Source organism: Pinus tabuliformis, chromosome 3_2 (genome assembly GCF_031772625.1).
Source record: "Pinus tabuliformis cultivar Carrire ecotype Pingquan chromosome 3_2, CPIR1, whole genome shotgun sequence".
Taxonomy (NCBI): domain Eukaryota; kingdom Viridiplantae; phylum Streptophyta; class Pinopsida; order Pinales; family Pinaceae; genus Pinus; species Pinus tabuliformis.
In genome coordinates, this window is record NC_142302.1 from 502,264,384 (window position 1) to 502,274,993 (window position 10,610).

At 35.1% G+C, this 10,610-nt stretch overlaps 1 long non-coding RNA gene across 1 annotated transcript; it reads left to right on the forward strand.

Moving 5' to 3' along the window:
* The first annotated feature begins 1,813 nt into the window (after nucleotides 1-1,813).
* On the forward strand, nucleotides 1,814-2,092 carry LOC149181484 (uncharacterized). The gene is made up of 2 exons (XR_016257541.1): nucleotides 1,814-1,968; nucleotides 2,048-2,092. It is a non-coding gene; the product is annotated as an uncharacterized LOC149181484 (long non-coding RNA).
* The last annotated feature ends 8,518 nt before the right edge of the window (nucleotides 2,093-10,610 follow it).

Genomic DNA, 10,610 nt, shown 5'->3' on the forward strand with positions numbered 1-10,610 from the left:
CTTTTCCAAGGTGTGGGGCTTTGTTCCTTATAATAGAATCAAGCTCAGCAACCCGACTGAGTATGTTTATCATGCTGTATTAAAAGTTCAGGGGCGATTTTCCTTGGGGGACGATTAGGGGCATCCTTGGCACCATGGGCTGCTTGAGGAGGTGGGCTGGAAGAAGAAATGAACCGGCACTGGAAGAAGCTACTCTCTGCTGAGATCTAAATGAGGGTAGAAAAAATGAAACCTAAGTGATGGCAGGCTTACCGAGACGGAAAGGGAGGTACCATACTTCACAAAATATCCTCTTCTGCTTCTCTTCTGGCAGAGAGCTCCGTCCCATGTGTCTATCGGTATCTTGAGCTGGAAGAACCGAGCTCCTTAACAGCGTAGGGAAGGGCTGACAGTCAAGGAAGGGCTAACAGTCAAGGAGGTTAGACTGTTAAACAGCCAACAGGGCATGGAGCTTAGACGGTTAAACAGCCAAGGGGTTAAACATTTGAGCCAACAGCTAAGGTAGAAAGATTCGATGTATAGAGTGACTAGCGCAGAAGGCCATGAAGTTGAAACTGGTGCACCTGCAGTGGGAAGTTGGATTATCCTTCTGCCTCCTGTGTATTATCCTTCTACCTCCTGTATTGACATATGACCATGATACAATGTCAAGTGGCATGGTTTAGGCCCTGCATGCTATGCCATGGAGAAGGATGTGAGGCATGTGGCGCTCATGGGAGGGCCCACATGGAGGTGTTTTCATTTTTAGTTTTTTAAGCACTTTAAGTAAAATCACGCAGTTACTCCCTGTCGTTGGCGTTTCAACTGTCCTTCGTGCAGCTACTGGAAGGCTCGATTAGGGAAATATATAGGGCCTTTACAGGTTATTTTTCTATCACACTGATCATATAACTTGATGTGTAGATGCTTCTGAGGAGGTTTCTAGAGTTGTATATGAACAATCATTTGCATTTCAGTTTGGCAGCATAAGTCCTGGGTTTGTTTCCAAATATTCAATAGCTTCAAAAATCGGAGCACGCTTGAATTTGTATTCTGTGTCGATGCTCAGCTCTTCTATTTGGCTTTAACCCGAATATAATACCGCCGTAAAATAAATTATCAATATAATCTATTCCAACCGCAGATCCGAATTCAATTAGAGTAGTCCTAGATTCTGGTGCAGGTGCAATGCTTGTCCTGAAATTAAGATGAGAAATTTATAATATATTAATCTCTTATTTTCCTTTAATTAGTTCACTCTTGTATCGTGATTTGATTACTAAGAATTACCTGTTTCTTAACTATTAGCAGAGTTTTATGATTTTGGGGCCTAAATGTTCTTTTAAATCTAAGAACCGTTGTGTATATGGGATTGATGTTGTTCATGGTCACAACAATGTCTATGGGGCTACCATCTTCCCTCACAATGTTGGGCTTGGAGCTACCTAGCAAGTAGAGTATCAACTCCATTTTTTCTTCACAGCATTTCCTTGCAACTAGAAAATGTCATGGCTAATGATTTAAACAAATGAGTAGGTTGAGTGGTCGGCTATATTTCATGAAAACCCTTAATCTTTGGACAATACTAGAGAGCCCAGGCCTATATCTGTAGGCATTATTTTTTCATCGTAAGTAGTATTATGATTTGGAAAGTGCCAAGGGCCACTCTGATTACAATGAGCAAAATGTTAGGACGCAATGATTTGAAAAGTAACTAGGGTTATCTAAATGATTATGGGAAAAATCTTGGGTAACTGAATTGGGATAATAACAGAACCAGGATGAAAATTTTGATGTTTAATATACAATGGGAACTCTGGCTTCTGATTACTGCCCTCAAAATCAAAATCTTCTAGAAAGTTTGGCTAACAATTTGTATCAACGTTTTATGGATACATGGATCCCGATCTAGTTAAAAGAATTGGAGTTGCCACAGCTCTGGAAGTTCGATCTACTGGCATTCAATACACATTTGCTCCATGTGTTGCTGTAAGACTCTGGCACGGATGTGCTCGATGGAATTTCATTCAAAAATGAGAGTCAAGTTTTCACTGTTTAGAACTCACAGGTTTGCAGAGATCTTTACAAAGGGGGTGTCGTATGTAGCTGGACAGTAAGTTTCAGACTTTTTGTTTTATCCCTACTTAGAACATAAATTTCTTTGATCAATCAATTGTACCACCGTTTTCTATATAACTGGACATTAAGCTGCAAACCTTTTGCTTTATCCATGCTTAGAATATGAATTTCTTTGATCAATCAATTGTACCACAGTTTCCTGAAATAGTTTTCTAACCATGTGATTTATTGATGTTTGTCAGGTCAAATAGCGTGTGCTAAGCACTTTGTGGGCAATGGTGGAACAATCCGGGGTATCGATGAGAATAAAATTGTCATCGATTATAAACAATTAGTCAACATCCACATGACCCCCTATCTTGATGCCATTGCCAAAGGAGTCTCCACCATTATAGTTTCTTATTCCAGTTGGAATGGATAGAAGATGCACGCTAACCGTTTTCTCATTTCTCATGTTCTAAAGAAGCAACTTAGCTAATAGAATTCCCAAATCTATTTTATATCATTTTGCATATTGTAGATTAGTAGATTGATCTGGAATTTAATTTTCATTACTGGTCAAAATCTTGTACATACTTTTATGACAAATCAACTTTCCTGAGAAGCATCAGTTATCCATGCTTAGAATATGAATTTCTTTGATCAATCAATTGTACCACAGTTTCCTGAAATAGTTTTCTAACCATGTGATTTATTGATGTTTGTTAGGTCAAATATTGTAGCGTGTGCTAAGCACTTTGTGGGCGATGGTGGAACAACCCAGGGTATCGATGAGAATAACACTGTCAGCGATTATAAACAATTAGTCAACATCCACATGACCCCCTATCTTGATGCCATTGCCAAAGGAGTCTCCACCATTATGGCTTCTTATTCCAGTTGGAATGGACAGAAGATGCACGCTAACCGTTTTCTCATTTCTCATGTTCTAAAGAAGCAACTTAGATAATAGAATTCCCAAATCTATTTTATATCATTTTGCATATTGTAGATTAATAGATTGATCTGGAATTTAATTTTCATTACTGGTCAAAATCATGTACATACTTTTATGACAAATCAGCTTTCTTGAGAAGCATCAGTTAGTTAAAAAAACAAATGGAAGCCATTAGAATTCTCTCTATTTCAAATATCGGATTAAATCATATTTGGGCTTCTTAATGTATTTGAATTCTATTGCCTATGCTTCAAAAGATTTGTGGGTTCTAGGTTGTGATATATATTTGGTGCTTTAAGCAGAGACGGGTTTTTAGTGTACCTGGCCTCATTTCTCTGGTTCGAAGCGATGCAATTGGGAGTGGAGTCCCATTAATATTCTATAGTTGCACTTCAAAGCTAAACTGCTAATGAATTCTGAGTGTCGGGATTGAGGGTGTCTTCAGTTTAATATGTCACTGCGTGGTTCATTATATTATTTTCAAATGTTTGTTAGGATCCCCATTCAGCTTAATAATAATGAATGTTAACACATAATTTGGGAAATTTTAAGGTGTAAATTTCAGTCTTAAATTAATTTTGTATTTTCTAAAATGATTTGACTAGGATAAAAATATTTTACATTAAAAATCTCCAAATCTTTTTAAAAGCTATATAAAATCCTTAAGAATTCTAATTTTTTAAAAAACTACATGATCAAACATGTTATAATTAGTATTTTAAAAATTAATATTCATAAATTTGGAATTAACTTATATCTATGCTAATAGACTTGCCAGCTTGAAGCATTGGCTTCTTTGAAAGCTGAAATTCAAAGCCTTTCACACATTCATATGGTTCCTTAACAAGAAAACCAAATCCAGGTATTTGGCAATGTATCTACCATATACTTTTCGTTTCAATGGCTTGTTAACATACTTGCTATAGGGGTGCAGAGGGGGTATAGAAAATATAATTGGATCCTGCTATAGGGGTGCAGGGTGGTTTATAGAAAATATAATTGGATCCTAATGTGATTTTCCTATTTCATAATCAGAGAAGGTAAAAACTATAAATACACTTGTATCTGGTTGGTGTATAGAAATTGCATCAGATACATAAATTGTCAGCATTGTGTGCATATATTTGCAGGGCAATGATAAAGGCACTCAGTACAGATCTCACATATATTACTATTCAGCTGAGCAGGAAAGAGCTACATGGGAATCAATGGAAAGGCACCAAAGGTCACTACATAAAGAGATTGTGACAAAGATCCTACTAGTGAAGAAGTTTTACAAAGCAGAGGAGTATCATCAACAATACCTGGAAAAGAGATTGGTTGGTGCCAAACAATCTGGGGCCAAAGGATGCAATGATCCAATTCGATGTTATGGTTGAATAATGACTCAATCAAAATTAACTGGACTTCTTTCAAAATTAGAGTATTTGTAGCTGTTTGTTTACTTCATCTAGATATTACAATAGAGTGTTGTATAGGGGAATAGGGGAGTATTATGGTGGTGAAAATTTTGTGTCATGCCTCAATCATCCATCTTGGATAGTGTCATCCGATTTCAAGCTCTTAAATATGATTTTGATTTCAACCTGGTAAAGCTCAGGGCTCAAGTATAACTCTATACTTATCCTTATTTGTAATCTTGCTGTCAAAATAAGTTTAGCTTATCTAGTTAGCTATGTTGTTAAATGCCATTTGGATTTTAGTTGAAAGAAATAGAGGAAGAGATGAATTGTTTCTGTTCTCTGCGTATTTATTGATATAATTTGATTCTCTTCAAAAGAAACTTTATGAACAATGATAGTTAATAGTTCATAACTTTAGGACTATTATCTTCTCTCAGAAAATATGGTTTCTAAGAAAGAGTACAATGTACTCGTAGTCCTATCTTCTCTCAGGAAATATGGTTTCTAAGAAATAGTACAATGTACTTATATTCTACTCTTGTACGGAAGGAATTCCTATTAGACATTGGTAGACTGTTTGTTGGATATGGAGTTAGACTTACTTGCTTTACTGTATGTTCCTGAACTTGATTAAATGTGCCATTAAAAGACTGTTTGTGGGATATGGAGTTGGACTGTTTTCATTGTTTGGATGCAAGAATTGAAAATCTTTTGTCTATCCTGGTGATCTTAATTAGCGCACATTAAATGGAGTTTGATTGCTGAATGCCTTCGATATGTTCGTTGGATTGTAGATACCTCCTCGAACTAGCTTAGCACCTCCCAACCTTGATGAGAAGAATGGTCACCAGGTCTTTCTTTTTAAAATTGCTTCTTTGCTAAACTATTGAATATTTCTGTTTTATGTGATTATAATCTCTATTGTATAAACTGGTGACGTTGGTTTCTTTTGCAATAACTATCAGTTTATTTCCTTATTATATTTGGTAATTAAGTGATTGGCTAATAAGTAATAACTTATACTATATAGCTTAGTTATACAGTAGGAATTCCCATGAATTCTTAAGGTTAAATGACGCATGGATACATAGACAACAAAGTAGGAATTCCCATGAATTCATACATGTAATTTGCCCTATTCTATTTCTTAGAGCCAAGACAACAAAATACATTAAATTCACTAGCATTAGATATTCGAAAGCAAAGCAAAATGCAACGCAATTAGAGATGCAATTGCAATAAGTTGACACAGTCCTCTCCCTATATTTAGAGTTCTCTGTCCCTCCCAAAGAGTGCATTGAAGCTATATCCTTAATAAAAAGGATCTAAAGTCATTCATTACAGTATCTATAATATCTTCGCATTTAATAATGCATCTTATTTGGTTATGACATTGGATAAGGATACTTCTTTCAGCATTGAACCGAATAACTGACGGTATTGAGCTTTCAAGAAATGGCATGGAGCTGATGCTACTATTTCCAAATTAGCATAAATGAAATGAATTTTTTTTTTAATCAATACCCTAACAACACCGTTGACCTATGGATGAGATTATTGTTACCAGAGCATAACTGATCTTTTGTGGTTGGAGGTAGGTCCCTATCTCAACACGATTGATTCTAAGGAGGTGAAACAATCTTGAAGATCAAGAGAATGAGTACTGAAGAACACATGCTATCAATCAAAGGTGTCCTCCTCCCTCTTCCCGTTCACTCATTCAACAGGAGGTGTTCTCCTGGTCCTACCTATAGAGAAACCTCCTATTTTCTAATACTAAATAGTAGAGAGCATTGGTCATCATTAACTTAGTGGTTCTTTTCATCGTCTTAAATAAAGTCTAAGTGCTTTCTCAATCAAGAGGAGAGATATCAATCCATTGTGATTGCATGAAGTGGACACAGAGTGATCTCATAATGCACCATTAGAGATGCAATTGCAAACTGTTGACATTAGGAATTATTAAGAAGAAGTCTGGCATGGCATTAAGTCATCGGTAGCATTTCCAAAAGCTAAAGATAAAATAGCATATCTTATATCTAAACCTTAACACTGGAATTGCAACCAACATCCCCAATACTACCAAAACAGTAATATCAAAGTGCATCTTACACAAAGAACAACCAGCGAGCTGCATTTAACAAAAGGTGATTGCATGTAGTACATGTTTAACTCAAAGTCCATTGTTCCCAAGTTGAAACTTCCAGGGCTTCTAGCATTGAACTTTCACGGCCTATTGTTCATGATGGTGATGCAGTTCCAGTTTCTCTGACAAGGGGTCATGGCATAACACAAACTCACCTTACATCAACTTCAGAAAAGGATATGTCTGTTACTTCATCCTCTACTCAGACTCAAGATACTCATTTGCTAAGCAATGCAACTGACATGCCCCAAAGTAAACCACTGGATTCATCAGAACAATGTTTCTTCGAAAGTTAATAATGTTGAACCTTTGGGTTCATCTTCATCATTTGTAGCAAACGAGGTATCAGTCCAGAGAAAAGGATATGTCTGTTACTTCATCCTCTACTCAGACTCAAGATACTCATTTGATAAGCAATGCAATGTGCGAATTAGAAAGCTTCATGAAGAAGAGGTACTTCCAGAATATTTCCATAAATTTAAACTTCTCTATTCTAAATTTGTTGTGCAAGATTTGGTAAGTTTGCTTTCTGCTATTGCTAGATTTTATTCAGCCAATATTTATTAGTTTACCTAGATCCTGATGTTAGCTTTGAAAACATGTAGGTTAGCTTTCAGGTATCTATCTCAAACACAAGTTTGCTCTCTCACTGGGCATTAAACTGCACTAGGCATTAAACTGGTTGCTCCGAGTCCATAACTACCCCACTCAATGCAGGGACTTGCTGCCTCGCAGCTTCCCTTGTTAGAATAGGAATCTATGTGTCATAATATATTTTATATAGACTTTAAGTAAGTTAAGTAGAAAGAAGCGTACAATGTCATAAATATTTATGTGTGTAGATTTCAATGAAAATATTTTGTGTGTAGATATGTTTATTAGTGAAATGTTTTTGAAATGTGAATGCTGATATCTTTGGAATGAGTTGATGGTTTCGTTTCTTTTTTCTCATTTTATTTTCTTGAACATTATGTTTTTTTTGTGAGAATGTTCACTTGGTGTGAAATGTTATATTATAGGTGACATTTGCATGCTAAAGCGAGATTTTACGTACTGTATACATAATGTTTCCGAGAATTTTGATAAATATTTTTTTATGAATGCAATGTTTAATATTATAGCCTTTGTGGTTGACATGATCTATGTTTTTCTTTGGCATAAAATATGCAGTGTCTCTTTTGTTTTCAGGAAAGTTGTTGCTTTTACCATGGATGCAATTATTTGGAAGTTTTTGCCATTTGAGATTATTGAGCTTATTTTTCATTGGCTTCCTTTATCAGTGTTGATGAGATTTAAGTTGGTTTGTAAACAATGGAGTCTTTTATTGCAAGACCTAATTTTCCTTGCCAGTTGTGATTGTGATTGGATGTGTCGACAAAGATTTTGGATTTATTGCTTTGCCAATTCATGTGGCCCATGATTGCTTTGTTGGATCTTACCTTAGTGATAAATGACAAATATCTTCCATGTTTTTTCCTTTTCTTCATTCTGGATACATAATTGAATGTATAGTTGGATCAATGATTCTATTCAGTTCGCTTGGAAATTATTTGTGTTCTAAGAATTACTTCGTTGTCTTGGGGAGCGGGGTTTTTTCTATGTTTTGGAGAAATGTAGTCCATAGAAATATGTATGGGTTTTATTGAAACATATATCCAACGAGATGGATCCACATTTTTTAATTTGCAAAAGTTTTGACATGGTTTGGAAGAGAATGAAACTTCCTTATGGTGACATGCCACTACCAAAGGAGGCTATCTTCTACAAAGGAATTTTTTTTTGGCTATATTTGGACAAAGATTATGATGATTACCCTGCATATGGTTACACTATCTATTGGTTGGATCTTAAAAGAAACAATTGGGGTTTTACATTTGTCCCTATTTCAGACATATGATGTATGGCATTAGGGCTATACAAGAACCAACTTGTTTGTGTTGTTAATAATGGTGCTACCTCTATTTGGTCGCTTGAAGAATTAGAGAATTTTGAATTTGGTCGACCTTCCAATGAACGAAGCTTGGAATATTTTGAAGATGATTGAGGGTTCAATTGGACGTTTCTTGAAAACATCTCTATGGATACTAATAGTAAATTCCTGGGGTACCTTCCTTTTCGTGCAATCAAAGGAAAAGTGCTTTTATTGGGTTGCATGGAAGTGCAATTAAAGGTATATGATTTAGTGAGTGGATTATGCACAATAGAAATTGCAAATGGTGTCTCCATGGTCGAAACATTAGGGTTCCATGTGCGATCAGTTGATGATTTCAATGATTTCATTGAAAATGGAAATGTTTTCTCATTTGTTCCAAATGAAAATTCCATTGTTGACACACCTCCACTACCTTTGGACATCATAATTTAGCCTTTGAGGCTTGAAGATGTTTTTTATTGCACATTGCTATAGATGCCAAGTTTGTTTAATCTTTTCAATCATGTTTTTGAGATCATTGTAATTCTAATTATGACGTTGTACTAAAAACATGGCTATGTTGATTTTCAATGGTTTTTTTGGAGAGAAGTTTTGTTGTTTGGTTGTTTCGAATATTCTACAATGCACCTCATATTTGTTTGTCTATTGCGATTTGTGAAAATGCAAATGTTTTTTCTATTATTTTAAGGAAAGATTTTGTTGGAAAGAAACAAAAAATTGTTGAGGAGGTGGTTTTTGGAACTTAAAGCCTTCAAAATATTTGGTTTTATGGATTCCTATATATGATTTCTTTGTGCCATTTGTTTTATTGTATGTTGGGCATAATTGTTGTGTGCATTCTAAATCTATGCTAAAACAGATAATCATGCCAATTTTTTTTATGTTTGTATGGATTGCTTGGAATGTTCTGTTGTTTGGTATATGGAATAATGCAATTGATGATTGTTATTTTCATGTGATATTTGAAATATTATTTTTATATTTGTATTAGGGGAATATGAGAGGATGGTTATGAGAGGATGGTTGTAAGTATTTGAAGTTATATAGTGTTGAAGTTTGGTTGATGTATAGAGTTAGAGAATATTGAGTAACTAAGTTTTTCAAAATGTGACACTAGGGTTTAACCTCATTGAGAATTGAAAAATGGACTTTCAATACTAGAGTTTAAATTTCCTATAGAAATGTTGAGTGAAGGAAGGAGAAATAATGCAACGAAATGAGCTTGCTCTCTTGGTTCACGCGAAAGAGCAAATGAATATTTACGACAATGGTATCAGTAAAATAAGGAAGTTATAAAAGCGCGAAGAAGAGCCTCTTACCAGCAAAGGAAAAGAGCTTCAACAAATCATCAAGATGATGGAGTCGACAATTGTAAGTATGAAAATAAGAGTAATGTGATGGGAAGAATATTGTTCAAATGTTTCTTTTCATTGATGTTGACTATGTGCAAAAAATTAGGTATTTCCAAACCTTTTCTGATAACAGTCTTCTTTGTGAATCTTGCGTTAACAAAGAGAGCATCGATACAAGAAACGACCAAGATTCATCTATAAAAAATGGAAGAAATGTAACATTGGAAGATGAACACACTAATATGAATATACAATTTGTGACATGTGGTTTATTTTCTGATAGTGATATGGTTCCTAGAATGGTTGACGATTTGGAACATTATGCTGGAAATGTGGGTTGGGGAATTCCTAGTAACAACTATATAGTCAATATTGTCAGCTCTTTGGAATCTTTTCATAATATCTCTATTGCACCAACACAGGTACTTCAAGTATTTTCCTTTTTATGTCGTTTTGTCATGTTCATGAAAACATATTTATTGTTGTATCATTTTTTGTAGAATGTTGTGGCACCGAATATTGGTGTGTGAATATGTTTAGAACCAACACAACCTTTATCCATTCTTGAAATTCAGCCTCGTGGATTAAACTGTAAAACTCCAATAAATGGTCAAACTGATTGTGTCCTAAACCGTGAGTATGGAACCTTTGGTGTTTCGTGGTAAGAACATTTTGTTCAAATGTTTATTTCCCTAGATGTTGTGTGACTCAAAATTTTTCCACTCTTGTCAATATTTTCTCACATCTATGTTCTTTGGGTACATTGTCTTTACATAGGGGG